We start from the raw sequence: 21,305 nt of genomic DNA on the forward strand, positions 1-21,305 counted from the left end.
CTGACTGGATCAGGGTCAAATTATAATTCTTTGCCTAATTCTTAACTCTTAATATTATCACTTATAATCTTAAAAATTCTAAGTCTTAGGAGAAATCAGCTTTTCTTCAAAAAATGCACAGAGTCTGGAAAAAGAGTCGGAGTCCAGAAGAGTTGAGTCCAGGGAGCTTTATTCTCTTCACAGATCAAACAGTCCAGGCTCAAACTCTGTTCTGGACATCACCTTTTATACATTTGTCAGGGGGCTTGGCCATACAGTTTGGCCACATCCTTTTTATCAAGTTACATCTTTACACTGATTTTATTGGTGTTTTCATAGAGGGGGGGTCTTCCCCTTTAATGCATAATGAATCATCTCTTACCTCATTTCTACTGGTAATTTTCCACTGAGATCCCTCTGGCCTCAGCATCTGTTGGGATCTTAGGAACTTTCCAGATTACTGCTTTGTACTAAGTTTAGCAAGTTATCTCTATTCTAGTGTTTTTATTGGTGTCCAGCCAACTCTTAGGACATTTTTTAAAAATATTTCTATAACAGAACAGAGATAGTACTAACTAAACAGACATGTGACTCACTAAGTAAACAGAGATTTCACTAAATAAACAGAGATGTGATTTCTTAAGTATACAGAGTTAAGAGTAAAGATAACATGTTCAGAAATCCTCTTCATGTGCCTGTCTCCCCCATGCCCCTGAGCACAGAGTGAGCACAGAGTGGACAGAGTGGAGTGGCACAGTCTTGTCTTGTAACCCTCAGATCTGACACTACAATCGGGACCAAAAAATCCAGCCCGACCCGACCCAGGCCCGCGAGTATTAAAGCCCGACCCAGCCCGAGCCCGACCAATTAACGTGATTTGCAGGCCCGAGCCCGAAGCAAACCCGAGATTTCATATTTTATTTGTGAGGACTCGGGAGGAGGAGGGGTGATTTATGATAACAAATTAAAGCCTGACTTTTGTAACGAAATCTAAGTTAAACAAGACTGAATAAACATTTACATCTTTTATATTTCTGTGTCTGCAGAGGTTACATTAACCGACAATTTTCCATCATTGACGGATTTTTTTAAGAGTTGACGGGAAAAATTTAAGGCCGTCCGTCATTTTGACGGGTTGAAAATTGGGCCGTAAACCACAGCAGCAGTACGTCCTTAAGAATTTAGCGCGGCACTTTAAGAGAGAGAGAGGCAGAGAGACAAAGAAGAACAATGACGCATAGATAATAGACAGAGACGCAAGTTTTATCAATTTGAAGCTTTTCCACACCTCACTCTTACCGTTGGGTGTTTGCCTTTTCCATTCCCCTGTCTTTAGTTTATCCTTCACTTCTTGCTGCTCCATATCGGGGATACCAGCAGGTCAGATGCGGACTTGCGGAGGGGAAGAATTTTAAGAGGACGACGTTCACGTGCGCAGAGCATGCTCTGGCTCTGCGGCTCCTGTTTAGCCTTCTCTGTTTTATCCAAATTATTTATTTTATAACAAGTATTCCCCTTTAGTATCGTTTTAGTATACATTTTTATAAACATATATTTATTAAAAAAAAAAAAAAAAAGTCAGCGAGAGAGAAGCCCGACCCGACCCGACCCGAACGTAATGATTGACATTTTAGGCCCAACCCGGCCCAAAATTCAGGTCGGGCTCGGGCTAGGGCTTGGGCTTGGGCTTAGGATCTTACCTCTAATTCACGCACAGTCAACACTCAAACAGCTGAAGCTGGTGTTGAACAGTGAAGAGTTTGAAAAACACCTGAGCTGTGGGGAAGCTTGATGAGCTTGCTTGGTTTCCTGTCGCTGATTAGGTCCGTCAAAGAGTGATGAGTATTCCCTCGCCTGCTTGGTTGCTCGAATGCTTCCACAGCGGAGTTCAGCAGACCCGGTGCACAGAAACTTTCCTGGTTTCCCACTGAACTGCTGCGTCATCACATTCAGTAGAAGTACCCGCGTGGCGGTGTGGCGTGACATCAGCTGACCTGGCATGATGGGAGAAGCCAAAGAAAACTCACGTCTCTGAAGGCTGTAAATGATGAAACACGGACCCTGGATTCACTGTTGGATAATTGGATCGGTTGGATAATTGTTCTATAACATTTACTCAGCGCAGTTACGAAACACATCTCTCATTCATAAAGCCAATTAAAGATCACGCTGTAGGTGGGCTGTGGGAAGAGGTCGGCGGCGGGGACGAACAATGACCGAACACGAGCACTTGAAAATTAGGCCCTTTTGAAATAAGCAAATTTTATCTCGCTCTTTCAGAAACAGAACCGGGGGGCTATTGTGAGTATAAATCTCCAAAGGGTGCAGATAGAAAACATCACTTTACGCCTCGACTCAGAAATCAGCCTGAGCTCCAAATGCAATCAAAGCCTCTCTGACAGACCGCTCAATTGGAACAAATCTCACGAGGCTGGCAGAAATCACAGGCATTGTGCTTGATTATGCCATCTGATTGGATTAAAGAGAATACCTATCTGTGCAGGCTGATTGATGCCTCAGAGTCTGGAGTCTGCACAGGCCTCTTCTGATTATAGCCATCCTGACACGCGGATGCTGATTATTTCTAATGTGCCCGCTGAGAGTAATGTGTTGCTTTATGGGTAAATAGTAATGCTGGAGACGCACGTTCTCTAAAGATTACTTGCACAAAATTTATGAATTAGTCTGTGAATAAGAGTGAAGAACCCAGAGTTTCAGAAGAAAAGTTGAATTCAGATGCACTTTTTGCCGAGGCCGATCGATCGTCGTGACGAGTCGTGAGTTTTCTTTCTTTTCATCTCTCGTCTTCACATCTCGGAGGGAAATGTTGCACTTTTTATTCCACTACTGTTGTCAGCTTTAGCTGCTTTACTGGTTTCCGCACACAAAACACATGAAGAGCTTCTAAAATATGATGTTTATCGCTTCCTCCATATTTCACGATAGAGACAGAAAGTGAAAGTGACACACTGAGACGATCTCGACCCGAAAACAGAGGATTACAGAGAATTCCCAGATGTCAGCTGACACTTTGCAATTTGTAATAATCAATACAAATGATGCCAAAATTCCATAAGTGAGTCTGAAGCTGTGTGATCATGTTCATGGTTGGATGTGTTGCCTCCTGATCCACCACACAGGTACACAGAACGTTTCCTTTTACTGAAATAAAGCAGACTTACCATCACTGACAGTCTGTGAGCCCACTAAGAATCACTGTGCAGCGTGTTGTTAGCTGTCCATATTCTGTTTTATTCTGCCATTTCTGTGTCAGTGTGGAAGAAAGCTTCTCCTTGAAAAGCAGCATTTTGGGCAGCAGTCTATTATCTTTTAGTGGTAGTCAGGGCCAACAGGAGGCCATTTGAGAAACACGAGCCGACCCCAAACGTGCAAAAGCACCGCCGTCGCGCGGATTCAACATCGTCCTCCCACAAACTCCATCTCCCTCGTCATCTCACCTCGCTCTCCCATCAGCGCAATATGACTAATCATCCCCTAATGCAACACGCCGCCGAGCGAACGATGCCACTTAATCCCCGAGAGAAGAAAACGGATAATAAACGTGAACCCTGTGCGGCTGAAACAATCAGGCGGCAGGCTAGCGTTACTTTTAATTGATGGAAGACTATAAACGGCGCAGACAAGCAATTCATTTAACCCACACTACAGACAGGACAACAAAACATGCGAGGGAAGGGAAGAGAAACAAATATCCATTACATTTGTCAGGGTCTTAAATTACGTAAACACCATCTGGAGAAGTGACTTAAGAATTTTATTAATTTAGCCGTGCCTCCACCTCACATGCACACAGCGGGCCACATAACGTGTGATATTGTTCCCACTTTGCTCAGTTTGATTCCTTGTCCATTTCTAAATTGGAGCAGCCAGCTAGAACTAATTTGATTAAGGTCGATAGCAGCAAAATAACTGCTGTCACGTGACACGCGGCCCTGAGAGAGCACCGTGGCGTCGCAGCATCGCGGGGAGCACTCGTCTGCAGCCCGGCGCATCGTCTTAATGTGGATGTATATTTTCTTCTGGAGGTGTTACCGCGCTCCGCAATGACCAAGCGGAGATGAAACTCGTAAAGAAGAGCCGGGAGGTAATCAGCCGGCTACACACTATCTGAATGCAGCACCAGTAAAGTCACATTTGCAGCCATTCAGCGCAGTATTTACTCATACACTCATGTTTAGACTGCAGCTCCCAGACTGCGTGGAGTGTTTTAAAGGACAGTCCATGTGCAAGTGCACATGTTCAAGGAAAACAGAAGACTCTGCATCAACATGCATGTCCGTGCTCTCGCCAAAGTATCGAAGAGCTAAAGATTGAACATTAGCTAAATGCTAACGTGCTAATGCTGAGGATGCTAACATGCCGATGTTTAACAGGTATGATGTTTACCGTGTTTACCATCGTAGTTTAGCCTGTAAGCATGCATCAAACACAAAGTACAGCTGAGGCTGTGGTTCTGCAGGAATTTGGTCAAAAAACAAACCTGATGATGATGATGATGATGATGATGATGGCGACATCAACATCTTCACCAAATCGTACTGAAAAAATATCAAATTATCACATTTTTTACTACTAAATTTGACCTCGTAGAGAAATAAATGTTGAGGGACAAGCTGTGATGAACTGTCCTGCTTTCAGAGCTCTTGTTGCTGTTTGATCGCTTCAGTTTAAAAGGCAAAAAACAAGTGATCAGCAGCTTACCAGAGAAGTCATAAATCAGAGATTTACGGCTTTTCACCAACATTCAACAGTCCTTACAGGCAGAAATCTATTGTTGAGGAGAGATACCAGTTTCTCTATCAACAGAGCTCTGCGGGGGGGGGGCAAAATTCTGGAAAATGCAGGAAATCACAAACTAAAGCCGAGGCAGAGAAAGCAGGTCAGAGAAAGTGGATCCAACAAAAAAGTAATCTAGCTGCCAGCGGGGACACCCAGCAGCCTGTTGGCATTTCCACTACCACAGGGCTCCATCTAATGCATTTCTGCCAATATAATTATGATTGGCATGCAGTTATCTCCGCATGTTGAGCTGGATGTCGTGTCACAGTAAGTCACCAAAGGGCTCATGGGAAGCGTGGCGAGCGGCCACGGAGCCGATGTGTCCGCTTCATGTCTGTGAATGTCAGCGAGGACGCCGCGACGTCTCGGTCGACCCGTGAAGCCGGGGATGGCGGACGAGGAGGAGGCCGCTCGGAAACGGACAGGCAATCACTCAGCGGCAGACATATTGAATGGTCCCACACGGCCGCCACCCACGGCGTAATGAGGGTTACCGGCCCGTGCTGCCTTCACTGGGCCTAGCGGGCACAGAGGCTTTTCATTCTGATGCCATTCAACACGACTGCATCGCCCTAAGTGCTGCAGAGACAGAGAGGCAGCCGCTTTCTCCTGAGCTGCCGCTGTTTTACATGTGTATGTCGGACTATCGAACATCGTTAAATCCATCAGTCATATCCCCATGTTCTCTTCATGTACAAGGCTTTTCTCAACCCGTCAGTCTCATCAGCCGTGGTTCGAGTCCTGACCCAAGTCCTCATGTAGCCGAGTCTGCAGCAGTGCCTCCGATTCACTGTGAAAGCTCTGGGATGAACCTTGTTCAGTGGATTTCAGAGAGGTGAGAGCAGCACATCACCGAGGAGAACAGTCTTCTCTGAAGAAGCCCGGTTCACCAGACGCACTGATGGCTTGTGGTGTTTCAATCATAAATTATAAGTCCTCAGTCCGGATCTGGTACCTGTCATCTTATAAATAAACCTCACTATGAGGACACAACTGTGGAACGTTCCAAAGGTGATGCTGCAGTGATGCTGTTGTGTCTGAAAGAACGTCAGTGCAATTAATAAGCAGCTGTAAATGTCACACATTATTGATAAGCAGTCAGCTTCCTGTTTGCTCTGTTAAAGCCGGGCGGGGTAAACATTTCTGACGTGTCTTCACAGTGTTCAGCACGTCTCTCTACGGGCAGGATCCTGTAATCAGGATCTAGTCAGATGATTGGATAAGGTCACTGAGGGGATCCACCCGGGTTTCAAATGAAGGACAGACTCAGCTGGCTCAGCTTGGCGCAGTAATGGAAGATCCGTCCTGTAGATCACACACAGGCGCTGATGGTGTTTCACTGAGGCGCTCCAGGTACGCTGAGAAGCACTCACATGTCTCAGCTGCTGGATGGTCAGTAAGTGCGAGATGGACTCGAGCCTTTGGCAGCAGAGCTACGCCGTGGCATTGACCCGCTGCTCCCGGAACAATCACACATTAGTCCTGAGCGCCATTCTCTCTCGTCTGCGTCTTCGTCGCTTGCGGGCACTTATTTCTCCGCTGAGACAGAACGCCATGGAGACGTAAAGCTCGCTGATGCACATTCAGCCTCCGAGACCCCGAAACTGTCTCAGGATCTGTTCTTGTTTGTTTTTCTGTCCGGACGACCAGATGCTGCTTTCATCACGTTAGGTTAATTTCAGCACTTTTCCTGCGTTTAAAGGTCGACGCTTTGATGCAGATGCTCTTTGATAAACACTCAGAGAGCAGGAGGGCGAGCGCCCCCCTCAGACGTGCTTTTAAAGGCGTTCGTTCGTCAGCCAGGTGCGACCCTCATGGCTACACCTGCTCAGGTAGATCTGATCAATCGACCTGATCAATGCAGCCGATCTCAGATGCCTCTGAAACACAAGCAGAGCTGCAATGGAAGCAACTGTCTTCAGTCACAGATGATCCTGATAACTTTTTGATCGATATTTGGACAACTTCGAGGAAGATTGTGTCAACATGGAGCAAAAAAAAATGTTTTTTGCCTGTTGGGCAAGACGTCAACAGCCTCAAAATCCACCACAAAACGGTGAATTTCAGACAGAGTGGATGTTTGCTTCACACCGAGTGCTCGACAGATCTCATCCAGCGGCGTCTGAGACGCCCTTTCAGCCGGTGGAACAAACCATTTTATAACTTTCTGAAACGCACACTCCAACAATCATGTCCACTTTTCTAAAACACTCGCGTCTGGTGGACATCAGCACACTGGCTGCAATCGCACAGCAGCAGCAGCAACGAGGCCGACACTCAGGGTCAGTGGTGAACCGTGAAGTCGTCACTCTGAGGAAAGACCTCCACGACATTTCAAATGAAAGCCAGGTGTCATCAGGTAGATACAGGCCACCAAAGCCTGCTGGTGAGTATCGTCCCAAAGCATCTCAACGCTGTTGCTTTGTTTAAACTTTACTCGCGTCGTTGCCGTACGAAGCGCCGCCTCTGTAAATAGACGCCGGAGTTTTCCGAGGCGAGGACGGCGGCACGCTTCTCTCCTCCTGACGGTCTGTCCTCCACGGCGAGGCTGCCGACAGCACGTGATAATTGTCTCCTCCATATCTCCTCCAGCAGTAGCCACACTCCCCTCTGAGTGGAGCGTCCTGTGTGTGTGTGTGTGTGTGTGTGTGTGTGTGTGCGTGTGTGTGTGTGTGTGTGTGTGTGTGTGTGTGTGTGTGCGTGTGCGTGTGCGTGCGTGTGTGTTAGCTTATGTTTATCTCTGCACTGCCTTTGGTTCCTTTTGATTTCCCTTAAGCCTTATGTCTTTTGTCATGTTCTGGTCTTCTGAATGCTTGCTTATGGGTGTCATTTGTTTTCTCCCCCTGCCCCACTCCCTCCCTCCCTGCCTCCTCCCCCATTTCTCCTTTATTTGCATGCTGTTCCTCCTGTTCCACACCTCCCTCCTCAACTGCCATGTCCTCTCCTTGTGTGCTCAGACACTGCGCCCAGCACTGAACCTGCAGCTCATGGTTGGTATCTTTACTTTCCTCTATATGTCTCTTTTTTTGACGTGTGTCCTGTCTCTGCAGCATGCTTCTCTTACTGTTGCACAGTGGACGTTGTGTTGCGGGCCGCCCGGCCTGGAAATGTCAGCCGTGCCCGGCGTCAGTCACTCGCTGATCGCGCTGACCCCTCTGCTGAGGAGCGGTCAGGCTGCGTTTCATTTTGCTGCATTAACTGTGCCACAGAGATGTTTATATCACTTACTGTCACTGCAGAGAGCCAGGCATAGCATAAACACCCTCTTCCTCTCCTCCTCCTCCTCCTCCTACTCTCTGGAACTGCACTTGTGAAATGGTTGCACCAACTAACCAATTACAGTGTTTGCCTGAAGGTGTCACAGAGGAATAAAACCCGCTCTGAGGCCAGGACTGATTATATCGACAGCATGAGATGATTTTGTGTGGAGGCAAAAATAGACCTCATTTGCTCGTTCTCATTAATTTGAATGAAGATGATATACATCATTTTCTCATTTTGCCTAATTTGAATCCCTTTTTTTCATTATTTTGTGGCTCCAGTTTCGTAATTTGTGCGAACAAATTCATGAATGTGCGGTCACAGACTTTCTATTAGGCGTGTGCTCCGTTTCTCTCCAGCAGGAAATGTTTAAAGTCACTTCACTCGCTTGCTATAACGGTCGAATTATGTCCCTGCGTCGCAATAATGAGCCATAGTTATTATAGTTGTAGTGATTAACTCCCTGTTAGTGGTAATTTAGTGACACACATGTTTATTTAGGAACACGCATCATGTAAAGTCTGTTTAAAACCCACTAATGAAATGAGTAGAAACCAGGACGCAGGGTTCAGGTCCCAGCAGGGTCTGGGACCACAGGCCACGTGCCTGAGCTGCTGTGATCAGTTAAACTTACGTGACTTCATTGTTTTCTTTTCCCGTCGTGGTCACATCGTTGCTTGTTAAGGTGTGCGAGGCGGAAACAGCCGTCTTACCTTTTCAAATGATCCGTTATGATGATTCAGACGGACGGCTGCAGCCATGAGAGCCGGAGAGATGTTTCGCTGTTCTCCTGCAGTTTGAGTTATTTCAGGCGAACGTGGCCTCAGTCATTGAACCTCTTTTACAGTTGAATCTGCAGTTTCAGCTTGAGTGCGTTAGCGAGGGATCCTTTTAATTTTACAGTTGCTGCAGATTTCAGGGAGGTTGAACGTCGTGCATGTTGGATTCTGTTCTCTTTAAATACATCAAGAAAAATGTGGATGTGAGCTGATGCTTGCTTGGTAAATATGATTCCCTGTGTTACACATTCATTGTTCTCATATGTTTCAACACATCCAGCTGGCTGACTTTTTGGCATGCCCTGAGTGTCCAATGAGGATGCTGGTTAGACACCACCTATGCTGCCATGACACAGGAAAATCCTCCACGTGGGCCGTGTGCTGGCTTCACGTATAATCAGGCAGCAGCCAATAAAAGCTGTTAAAAGCCACTGTGCACTACCTGCTCAGCACTCAGCGACAGGCAGACGCAGGTAGAGGCTAGCTGGAGAACAAAGCGCAGCATTAAGCAGCTCCCTCAGGAGCTGGAGGAGACCAAACGCAGAGCTAAAAGGGAGCGAATACTGGACTTGTATTCACCAGGTGGCCAGAAACACTCGGATGAACGATCGCGTTGCTCAGAGTCAGGCAGGATGAAGTGAAGAGGTTTTCACCTGTTGACGTCTGTTTTAGCTGCTGTTTCCAGTGAAGGCAGAAGCTGTCAGATTGATCCTGTTTATAAAAAAGCAGGAAATATTCACAACGTTAATATTCAGTTGGGTTATTTCCCCTAAAATATTTGCAAAGGTCAAAAGAACACGAGCTAAAACCAGATGAATGGATTTTCACTGTGGATTGATGGAGATGGGATTTCATTAATATGCAAACACTGTTTGCTGAATGAACATTAGTGGGGGGTTCAGGTGCTTTATCGAAATGTTTAAATGGAATCAGCGCATGAGGCTCGTGCTGGCGTGAAATCAGGCTTTCTGTGGAAACATTCGGCGGTTTTTGACTCATTAAATACATGTTTGTTGTTCTCAATGCAACGACCGGCACACAGCGGAGCCTTCAGACATTCCTTAATGCAGATATAACCTTAAATACGAGCTCGCAACGTATTGATCCCAGTTTCTACATCAAAGTAATCTTTCGCATTTTTCCTTGAAGGTTAAAACTGTTTTGTTCGGAAAACAGCCGAGTAGCTTTTCGCCTCCACGAGATAAAACCATAAATCCAGCTGCTTCAGGTTATCAGTGATGGTGAAACGCTGTAAGAATGAGAGCAGGATGTTGACAAGACGCCGTTCACCTTAAATGTTGTCAAGGTCTGCGTTTAAACAGAAACTCAGTTCAAATGCAGGTGAAGCGTTCGTCCCCTTAACGTCAATTCTCTGTGAAATAAACTCCATCAGCCACGACATTTGAACCACCTGCCTCGCCCCCGTGTTACCAAAACAGCTCTGACCAGCTGAGGACTGGAGGCGGGGCCTCTGAGGGCCTGACAGGTGACAGGTGAGAGGTGGGGCCTCCGTGGATCTGACTCAGAATCAGTTTGAGAGGAAGGCCAAGTCAACACCTTGAACATCAGGGGTGTTCTTGGTGAGGAGGGTGGTACATGTCAAAGGAACGTCCACCTGAGTGCAGGACTCAACGCCCCCCCTGCAGAACGCCGCACTGTAACGAGGTGATCGGCCTTCAGGTGTTCACCTCACCTGCCAGTGGCTGATCCAAGCGTCTGCTCAGCATTATTATAAAAATAAGAATAATGAACTTTAGTTGTAGAGCACCTTTCATACTCAGAGTGACTTAAAAGAAAGAAATCACCTGCACCAGGTGAGTGTTTGACATGGAAAAGATAGAATGAACATAAAAACAGGTAAAAAGTGGCTGTAAAATAAGATAAAACCCACATGATAATGACAAAGAGGATGAATAAGCGGTGGAAAACCTTAAAGCAGCTCTAATTGATAGTTTCATAATTGGAAAGACAGTGTGACAGTTGTTCCTGTGGGTGTCGAACCCGCAGAGACTCAGACCTGAATCTGCAGCTTTCAGCTCCCGTTTCAGCTTCACTGTTTCTGCTCGTCGTCTGCTTCGTTTTTGGCCGCAACTTAAAAGCGGTGTTGTGTTCACTGCTTGTTCCGCTGCTCCCGAGCGGCCGAAAAAAAGAGTGAGAGTGAGTTCAATAGGTGTAAAACAAACAGGGGAGTCACGGATATCAATCAAGCTCAGTCTGTACACACACCCACGCAGTCCTGAGGAGAGGTCTGACCAGCTGCTCACCGTGTGGGCGTCCAGCCTGAGCACAGCACGGACGCTGCTCAGTCGACAGTGAATCACTCTGTGATGGTTTACAGGCCTGATCCGATGAGTACTGACAGTGACTGGCAAGGAAATTATAATAATATCAATTTAATTACAATGCACTTTATTTTTAGAGCATTTTCACACCAAAAATGCAACTCAGAGTGATTTAATAATTTAAAAAAAGACATGAACCCAGAAGTTAGAATGTAGAAAAGGCGAGTGGAGTAAAGAGACGACAGAAACTGACCTGAAAACAGCACAAAGTCAAGATATTTACTGTCTGAGCTCAGCAGCTTCATTGATTTCTGTACATACTTGCTGATTCTGAATCTGATGCAGCAACACGTTTCAAACACGCTGTGACAGGAGCAACTAAAGACTGGGAAAGATGTGGAACGCTCCAAAAACACCTGTTTGGATCATTCCACAGGTGAACAGGTGGATTGGTAACAGGTGAGAGTATCATGATTGAAAGGCTCAGTGGTTTATTTACGCAGCGTACGTGTAAATCCTCCCTCTTTCATCAGGAGTCGCTCTGACGTCTTCTGCCTTCTGATAATCTGTAAATGATTCAAACTGGCCTCCTGGATTGGGTTTCATTATCTCACCTGTACCTGACACAACATGCCCCCGTCGACCCACCGCAGAGTCAGACATGCAGGAACTTTCTACAACTCATCTCATTAAAATAAACTTTATTTGTGTTTATTTTGAGCTAAATTGTCTCGGAAAGCTAAGTGCATTTAATTTAGCGCTCCCTTCACACGTCTGCCTAAAGTTCTGATTAATAATTCCGGTGTCAGCAGGTCAATCTCCAAAACTCCTGACGTGTTTGAAAAATGCTAATTCGTGCCGATATTTCCCCGCCCGGCGTGTGACACCGAGTCAGAGCCTGTTAGAAAAGCATCAGCGCTGACCGCCCGGCTCAACATCCTCTCAAATGTTGTTGCCATGGCGATGCCCCGCTTGTCGTGACTAAAAGGGAGAGGACTCTAGCCACTATTGAGCTCGAAGGCTCTCCCAGAGATTGTCCATTTCCCTTCAAAATAGGGCAGGTGGAGGGGAAGAGGCGCGCAGGGCAGCGGGGAACAAATTAACCACGAGCTATAGAGAAGAAGAGGCTCTGAGACGAGCTGCCAGCCGGCGGGAGGAGTGGGCGTCGAAACGTTTTGTTCCTATAAATTAAGCTTTAGCGAGATGAGAGACAACCAGAAACTGGAAAAAGTCACACGTAATGACTGGTTTCATGATGCACGATGTGGGTAAACACCACCGCTCTGCGGTACAAAGTCATTTTCCCTGCAGAGACCCGCCGAATTAAAGACGCCCATTCAAAACATTAACGTCACGCGGCAGAAAAACTGAGAGGCTGCATCAAGCAAAGCTTTGATCCAGAACTTTCTCCTGACTTCAGGCCTGAGGAGGATCCCACAATTCCACACTAATTATACATGATCGATTCAGATTTCCACACCTCAGAGTCAGTGTTTTTAATTTGATCTCATTTTAAAGCAGATTTCTTTTTATTATTTCTGACCAAACAGGTGTGTTTGGAGCGTTCCACATCTTTCCCAGTCTTTAGTTGCTCCCCCTGAAGCCGATGAGGTTAAATGTTAAATATATTGACTTTGTGCTGTTTCCAGGTGAGTTTCTGTCACATAGGTTCAGCAGGTGATCACATCCTGTTTGAGTGATGTTTGACGCAGCGTCCCAGTCTTTTTGGTGCGTCTGTCCAGCAGAGTGAAGATTCGTCCTGTAAATTCCTCTCCATTTAGATCTGTCTTCAGCTCCTGAGGAAAATGTCGGGCTCTTTAGCTGCTAAATGTTCGTCACGTTGCAGCAGCCTGACTTCGTGTGCAGTTCGGTGCCGGACAGACATCGTGCAGCAGCTTTATCAGAGCTTTACTGTGAAAATAGCTGCCTGCTGCGGCTGGAAATGAGGTTGATGAGGACTGAACCAAACAGTAGATTTACAGGCTGTGAAACGGGCTGAACCAGTGCAGCTTTAAATTTGACTGCTTTTAACTGCAAAAAAAAAAAAAAAGGATTCAGTGTTTTTCCACCAGAATTATGTCCCTGACATGTTTAAAGCTTTAAAACCACATTCAAGATTCAAGATTTCTTTATTGTCATTGAGCATGACACAGCCCCCATGTTAGAAACAAGATAATAAGAGAGATTAGAAAGAATAAAACTAGAAAATTCCCCCTGGGAAATTTTGAAAGGGACACGGGGTGCGTTCGAGCCGACAAAATTATCTACGTTTTAAAGTTTGAATGAAGTCTCTAGGACAAAGTATGGCCGAGCAGCGGACAATTGAAAAAGGCTGAAATTTGAGGAAATTTCCCCATTCATTTCTTATGGGAAATTTATCGCAGTTGTTTGCGTCTTACGTCGGCCTTCGATGGTCATAGCTCGAAAACCGTAAGAGATATCAAAATGTGCCGAGGGTCATTTTGAGCCGACAAAATTATCTACGTTTTAAAGTTTGAATGAAGTCTCTAGGAGAAACTATGGCGAAGCAGCGGACAATTGAAAAAGGCTGCAATGTGAGAAAACGGCAGATATCAGAGGTAGTCAGTCCCTGATTAATGAATTGCTCTCAGCTGTGTTTCTGTGGCTTTCTCCTTGTCTGTCTCTGTTGATCACCTCAGCTGTCTGTGTCTGCTTCTCTCCTCTGCTTCATGTCTCTGTTAACATGAATTAATGAACTGAATCAATAAACATGAATGGAGCTAATGCTAACGGAGCTAACAGAGCTAACACTAACGGAGCTAGCAGCTAACGGTGCGAATAGAGCTAACGGCGCTAACACTAACAGAGCTAACTGTGCTAACAGAGCTAATAGAGCTAACGGCGTTAACAAGGGGGCGGGGGGATGGGGTTTTCATTATGCATTTGTCTGTGTGTGTGTGTTTATGTATCTGTCATTGTGTGTGACTGCGTATGTGTGTGTCTTCGTCTGTTTGTGTGTGTGTGTCTGCTTGAACTACACAAGCAGCCCAATCTGCTCCTACATGGAGATGTGTATGGTATATGTGTGTCTGAATGTGTGTGTGTGTGTGTGTGTGCGTGCGTGTGTGCCTGTGTAACTTCTGCCCCACCTGCTGATAATTACCTCTGCACCTCTCCCACTGTTTACCTGTTCCTGTTCAGTTTTGACGTGCTGTTTTTAATCACTTTTTAGCTGTTGGTTAGCCCTTTTTGTGTGTGTGTTTGTGTGACTACTGTCTCAACCTTTTTGCGAAACTGCTTTCTGAAGCTGAGTTTAACTGTTTGTTGGACGGAGATTGTTTTCAAACAATGCCCTTGTTTTGACTGAGCTCGTTAAGATAATCACTCTCAGGCTGGTTGTCCTGCAGATGTGTGTGCGTGGGTTATTGACCGGTGTGTGTGTAAATGACAGTTGCACCTGTTAAACTCTTCCCTTGAAAAGCGGCTTTTTCGCTGTCGGTTTCTTCCGAACAACTTGCGATTGTGTCAAAACCGTAGCTGCTATCAAAAAAACCGATTACACTGTGAGATGCGGACAAGTCTGGGCCAGATGTACGTGTGTTTTATGTCCAGATATTCTTTAGAAAAATGACAAAATGGTCGACTTAAAAAGACTCTGCCACTCAGAGAACAGGAGTTTGTATTGTATGCAGTGAGATTTGGGTTCGGCGAACCTCCTGAACTAAATCCTCTGGTGAGAGAACCGTACCTCGTATCAGAGTGTACTATAGATCATCGGACTCCCGAGAACTTCCTGAGTCCGACCATCATCTCGTTTTATTCCTGACACAACAACTTTTCGTTTTATGGCGATCTAAAGACAGGAGGCATTTCTGCTTTGCTCACAAAACAGCTCTGAATTTTAACATGGGACTTAATGGGAGAACAGGAGGGCGCTGGCTGCACAAAACGTCTCACTATTTAAATTCAGTAAGTCTCTCGGCTTTTTCGAGGACATCACACGAAAGAGGACAAGTTTGTCTACAAACTGATCCCAAAATTATGCGTGTAGAGTGTAATTTGTGGCCGTAGCGACGAGAAAAAGAGAAGATTTTCAGATCGTTTTTAGACTCTGTGCCACTCTAGCACGCACTCTAGCACGAACATTCCGCGCAATACACACCCATTATAATCTCAAAATTTCCCGCCAAACGATCACTGTCATTGAACAGTGACTGATCAAAAACTATAGGACCAATCAAAATGTGGATGAACACACCAATAGACCAGACTTGGGTCTACATTTTAAAGTTGAAATGAAGTCTCTCGGTGAATGTATGCCTGAGCTACAGATGTTTGAAAAACTCCAATTTCAATCTTGTTTTTTTCGCCCGTCCCATTCATTTCTTATGGGAAATTTAGCGCAGTTTTTCGCGTCTTACGACGCGAAAAACTGCGATAAATTTGAGAAAAGTAATAGCACACCGATCCCGAACAATACGCACGTTTTGATATATAATTTGCGAGGGTTTTCTCAAAGCTGCGGGGCGAGTTTGAGGACGAAAACTTGGAGGAAGATGAAAAATAATAACTAGAAAATTCCCCCTGGGAAATTTTGAAAGGGACACGGGGTGTGTTCGAGCCGACAAAATTATCTACGTTTTAAAGTTTGAATGAAGTCTCTAGGACAAAGTATGGCCGAGCAGCGGACAATTGAAAAAGGCTGAAATTTGAGGAAATTTCCCCATTCATTTCTTATGGGAAATTTATCGCAGTTGTTCGCGTCTTACGTCGGCCTTCGATGGTCATAGCTCGAAAACCGTAAGAGATATCAAAATGTGCCGAGGGTCATTTGGAGCCGACAAAATTATCTACGTTTTAAAGTTTGAATGAAGTCTCTAGGAGAAACTATGGCGAAGCAGCGGACAATTGAAAAAGGCTGCAATGTGAGAAAACGGCAGATATCAGAGGCAGTCAGTCCCTGATTAATGAATTGCTCTCAGCTGTGTTTCTGTGGCTTTCTCCTTGTCTGTCTCTGTTGATCACCTCAGCTGTCTGTGTCTGCTTCTCTCCTCTGCTTCATGTCTCTGTTAACATGAATTAATGAACTGAATCAATAAACATGAATGGAGCTAATGCTAACGGAGCTAACAGAGCTAACACTAATGGAGCGAACAGCTAACGGTGCGAATAGAGCTAACGGCGCTAACGCAAACAGAGCTAACTGTGCTAACAGAGCTAATAGAGCTAGCGGCGTTAACAAGGGGGCGGGGGGATGGGGTTTTCATTATGCATTTGTCTGTGTGTGTGTGTTTATGTATCTGTCGTTGTGTGTGACTGCGTATGTGTGTGTCTTCGTCTGTTTCTGTGGCTTTCTCCTTGTCTGTCTCTGTTGATCACCTCAGCTGTCTGTGTCTGCTTCTCTCCTCTGCTTCATGTCTCTGTTAACATGAATTAATGAACTGAATCAATAAGCATGAATGGAGTTAATGCTAACAGAGCTAACAGAGCTAACACTAACGGAGCTAACACTAACGGAGCTAACAGCTAACGGCGCGAATAGAGCTAACGGCGCTAACGCTAACAGAGCTAACTGTGCTAACAGAGCTAATAGAGCTAACGGTGTTAACAAGGGGGCGGGGGGATGGGGTTTTCATTATGCATTTGTCTGTGTATGTGTGTTTATGTATCTGTCATTGTGTGTGACTGCGTATGTGTGTGTCTTCGTCTGTTTGTGTGTGTGTGTCTGCTTGAACTACACAAGCAGCCCAACCAGCTCCTACATGGAGATGTGTATAGTATATATGTGTCTGAATGTGTGTGTGTGTGTGTGTGTGCGTGTGTGCCTGTGTAACTTCTGCCCCACCTGCTGATAATTACCTCTCTACCTCTCCCACTTTTTACCTGTTCCTGTTCAGTTTTGACGTGCTGTTTTTAATCACTTTTTAGCTGTTGGTTAGCCCTGCTTGTGTGTGTGTTTGTGTGACTACTGTCTCAACCTTTTTGGCAAAGCGCTTGGTGAAGCTGAGTTTAACTGTTTGTTGGATGGAGATTGTTTTCAAACAATGCCCTTGTTTTGACTGAGCTCGTTAAGATAATCATTCTCAGGCTTGTTGTCCTGCAGATGTGTGTGCGTGGGTTATTGACCGGTGTGTGTGTAAATGACAGTTGCACCTGTTAAACTCCTCCCTTGAAAAGCGGCTTTTTCGCTGTCGGTTTCTTCCGAACAACTTGCGATTGTGTCAAAACCGTAGCTGCTATCAAAAAACCGATTACACTGTGAGATGCGGACAAGTCTGGGCCAGATGTACGTGTGTTTTATGTCCAGATATTCTTTAGAAAAATGACAAAATGGTCGACTTAAAAAGACTCTGCCACTCAGAGAACAGGAGTTTGTATTGTATGCAGTGAGATTTGGGTTCGGCGAACCTCCTGAACTAAATCCTCTGGTGAGAGAACCGTACCTCGTATCAGAGTGTACTATAGATCATCGGACTCCCGAGAACTTCCTGAGTCCGGCCATCTCCTCGTTTTATTCCTGACACAACAACTTTTCGTTTTATGGCGATGTAAAGACAGGAGGCATTTCTGCTTTGCTCACAAAACAGCTCTGAATTTTAACATGGGACTTAATGGGAGAACAGGAGGGCGCTGGCTGCACAAAACGTCTCACTATTTAAATTCAGTAAGTCTCTCGGCTTTTTCGAGGACATCACACGAAAGAGGACAAGTTTGTCTACAAAATGAGCCCAAAATTATGCGTGTAGAGTGTAATTTGTGGCCGTAGCGACGAGAAAAAGAGAAGATTTTCAGATCGTTTTTAGACTCTGTGCCACTCTAGCACGCACTCTAGCGCGAACATTCCGCGCAATACACACCCATTATAATCTCAAAATTTCCCGCCAAACGATCACTGTCATTGAACAGTGACTGATCAAAAACTATAGGACCAATCAAAATGTGGATGAACACACCAATAGACCAGACTTGGGTCTACACTTTAAAGTTGAAATGAAGTCTCTCGGTGAATGTATGCCTGAGCTACAGATGTTTGAAAAACTCCAATTTCAATCTTGTTTTTTTCGCCCGTCCCATTCATTTCTTATGGGAAATTTATCGCAGTTTTTCGCGTCTTACGACGCGAAAAACTGCGATAAATTTGAGAAAAGTAATAGCACACCGATCCCGAACAATACGCACGTTTTGATATATAATTTGCGAGGGTTTTCTCAAAGCTGCGGGGCGAGTTTGAGGACGAAAACTTGGAGGAAGATGAAAAATAATAAGAAGAAGAAGAAGAAGAAACGCGCGGGATAGTAATAAGTGACTCGGGGCTACGCCCCGAGTCACTGGCTCCTGCAGCTATGAAATAGCTGTAGGAGCCAGTGACTCGGGACGTTGCCCCGTGTCCCTAACTAGAAAATTCCCCCTGGGAAATTTTGAAAGGGACACGGGGGGCTACTGCCGGGGGAAACCATCTCTGTCAATATACAAATGATCATCTTTCACTGAGCAATGATTGAGGGGCTGTAATCACATTAAGTCTTCTGTGTGTGTGTATGTCTGTAATCAAGTTACCTGTATGTGCGTGCATGTGTGTGTAATCACATAAAATTGCCTTTGTTATTGTGTGGGGGAAGGAATGTGCACACTGGTGTGTGTGTGTGTATATCTGCAACTGTATGTGTGTATCTATAACACACACTAAGTGTGTGTGTGTGTGTGTGTGTGGACAATAATAATAATACCATTTCTGCCCTATCACCCTCAGATGTTTCAAGTCCAAAAAAAAAAAAAAAATGGAACAAAACTTTGAAGGAGCAACAGAATATTAATAATAACAACAATATTTATTTATACAAAACCTTACAACATCAGACAGATGATCAAAGTGCTTTACAGAGAAATTACGAAAGATACAAAGAAAAAAAAAACCCTTTACAGGGAAAAAATGGAATAAAACTTTGAATGAGCAACAGAATAATAACAACAATATGTATTTATATAGAACCTTACAACATCAGACAGATGATCAAAGTTATTTACAGAGAAATTACGAAAGATACAAAGAAAAAAAAACCTTTTACAGGGAAAAAATGGAACAAAACTTTGAAGGAGCAACAGAATAATAATAATAATAATAACAACAATATGTATTTATATAGAACCTTACAACAAGAAATTACAAAAGATACAAAGAAAAAAACAAAAAGGAGCCTCTTTTTGGGGCAAAGGCTCATTTTGAAGAGGGAAGTTTGGCTTCAGGGCAGTGGTCCGCTTCATGTTTCTCTGAAAAATCATACAGTAGACACCAGTAAGGAAAACAGGCATAAATTAACTCACAGTGAACTAATCCAAATAGATGCTACAGTCAGCAAAAGCACCTCTGTAAATGTTTCTTTCTTGTGTTCTGCTGGATTTCTGTCTTCAGCTGTGGCTCTCTAGTCTGTAGGTCGACATCACACGCAGGCATACTCAACAAAGAGGGGTGTGGGAATTCGGCTGCAGTGGTACAAAAAGACAGTTAGGCATGCAACACAACAGTGTACATTAATACAGTAGTTTAGTGTCCTATTGGTAAAGACTACTTACTTGTGTGCTGGGTTGCACTTTCTTCTACAGCTGTCCTTTCAAAGGTCTTCTTTCTGGATCTCTGGTCATCTTGGTTGGATCTCTGGTCATCTTGGTTGGATCTCTGGTCATCTTGGTTGGCATCTGCAGCTTAACTGTTGTGTTTGGCATGAAAAAGTAAATAGATAACAAAATCAGTTTTGCCATTGGGAGGAGCGCCTGGATCAGTTGTAGAAAAAAAAACATAATTAATGTCAAGTTCTTTATGTGTGTGAATCGTTTCAAGAAAAAGAAGGAGAGATAATTATCTTGTTGATGGTTGTGGTTGGCATCAGCAGCTTGGTCTGCATCTCCTCTGCTGGGGCTGGCATCCTCCGCTACAAAAAAGCAAGTAGAAGATTAAATACAACTGTTTCAGTGTGACGGTTTTGACTGTAGAGTATCATTTGTTTCATGTTTCACATCAATTCAGAAAGAGAACAACTGAGTGATCCAAAACTGGACTTAACCTAATATTTGCTTTTACCTGAATGTCCTCTTTTGTGGTTCAGCCTCCTCCCTAACATCGCTGTCCCTATCCAGTCTGCATCTGCAGGATTTATCATCACAGCAACTCTGTGGCACTCAAGAAACCTGCTGCAGTTGCAGTTTCCTGTCTTGAACACGGCACTGTCCTTATCATCTTACTGTCTCATATTTCTGACCCAAAATAAATACATAAATAAATAAATACAGTTGCACCACTAAGACTTGATTTGTAACATTATGTAACATACAATGATTGTTATTTCCAGCCAACACATACCACCGTGATGTCATCATTAATGTGTACAGAAAAATGGATTCTCATGAAACAAAAAGACAATTAAAAATAAAATTACATGCACCCTTTGAGCATGCTCAGACACTGATACGACATATGGAAAATAAACTTTGGTCAAGCAGCCAGGCAGAAGTGGAGGGACAGCCGTTACCGGACCTGTACAGGCCGTCGGCCGACACCATCACTCTCCACTATCCACTCAGCTACCAGATGCAACATGAAGACATAAGTGTAGCAAAACCCCAGGAATGAATTGTATGTGGTAACCCACATAAAGAAAAACATAAATGTAAATAAAATAAATGCACCCAGAGTACATCCACAAAAGCTAGAAATACATGCATGATCGGCTAGCAAATGTAATTACATACATATATTTTGCAGACAGAAGACAAACATTTAAGACTTAATAAGTGTTGGCTGGATAGGCTATTAGCCAGTCAAAATACAAAACACAGGACTGTGATAGCTATAGTATGTTTGAAGAACACCTGACTGAACACATTTATCAGGTTGTGAAATGTAAATGTGATCAATCAGAGTGTTCTTGTCTGTCGTGGATTCTGTAACTAATTGAGTGTAACCTCTGGATTGAAACAAATCTCTAATACTTTTTTTTCCTTTTGAGAGGAGATCCTCATTGAAGTCACCACAAACAACAATTGGCTGATGATTCATTAAATCCAATGAGTCCAAGAGGCTTTTCAAGTTTGGTAAGAATGTTTGCAAACCAAAATCTGGTGGCTTGTACACAGTCGCTATGAGTAGTTTGACTGGCGCCTCAATCTTTAAAACAACAAATTCCAGGTCTGTAACATCTTGCATGTACCTACGAGCCTCTGCTTGAACATTGCTCTTAGAATACACTGC

General features: G+C 44.4%; 1 protein-coding gene across 1 annotated transcript in view; it reads left to right on the forward strand.

The window, feature by feature from the left end:
* Positions 1-21,305, forward strand: part of cadm1a (cell adhesion molecule 1a) — a 386,715-nt gene that overhangs the window by 324,737 nt on the left and 40,673 nt on the right. The window lies entirely within an intron of this gene.

This window comes from Chelmon rostratus, chromosome 14 (genome assembly GCF_017976325.1).
Source record: "Chelmon rostratus isolate fCheRos1 chromosome 14, fCheRos1.pri, whole genome shotgun sequence".
Taxonomy (NCBI): domain Eukaryota; kingdom Metazoa; phylum Chordata; class Actinopteri; order Chaetodontiformes; family Chaetodontidae; genus Chelmon; species Chelmon rostratus.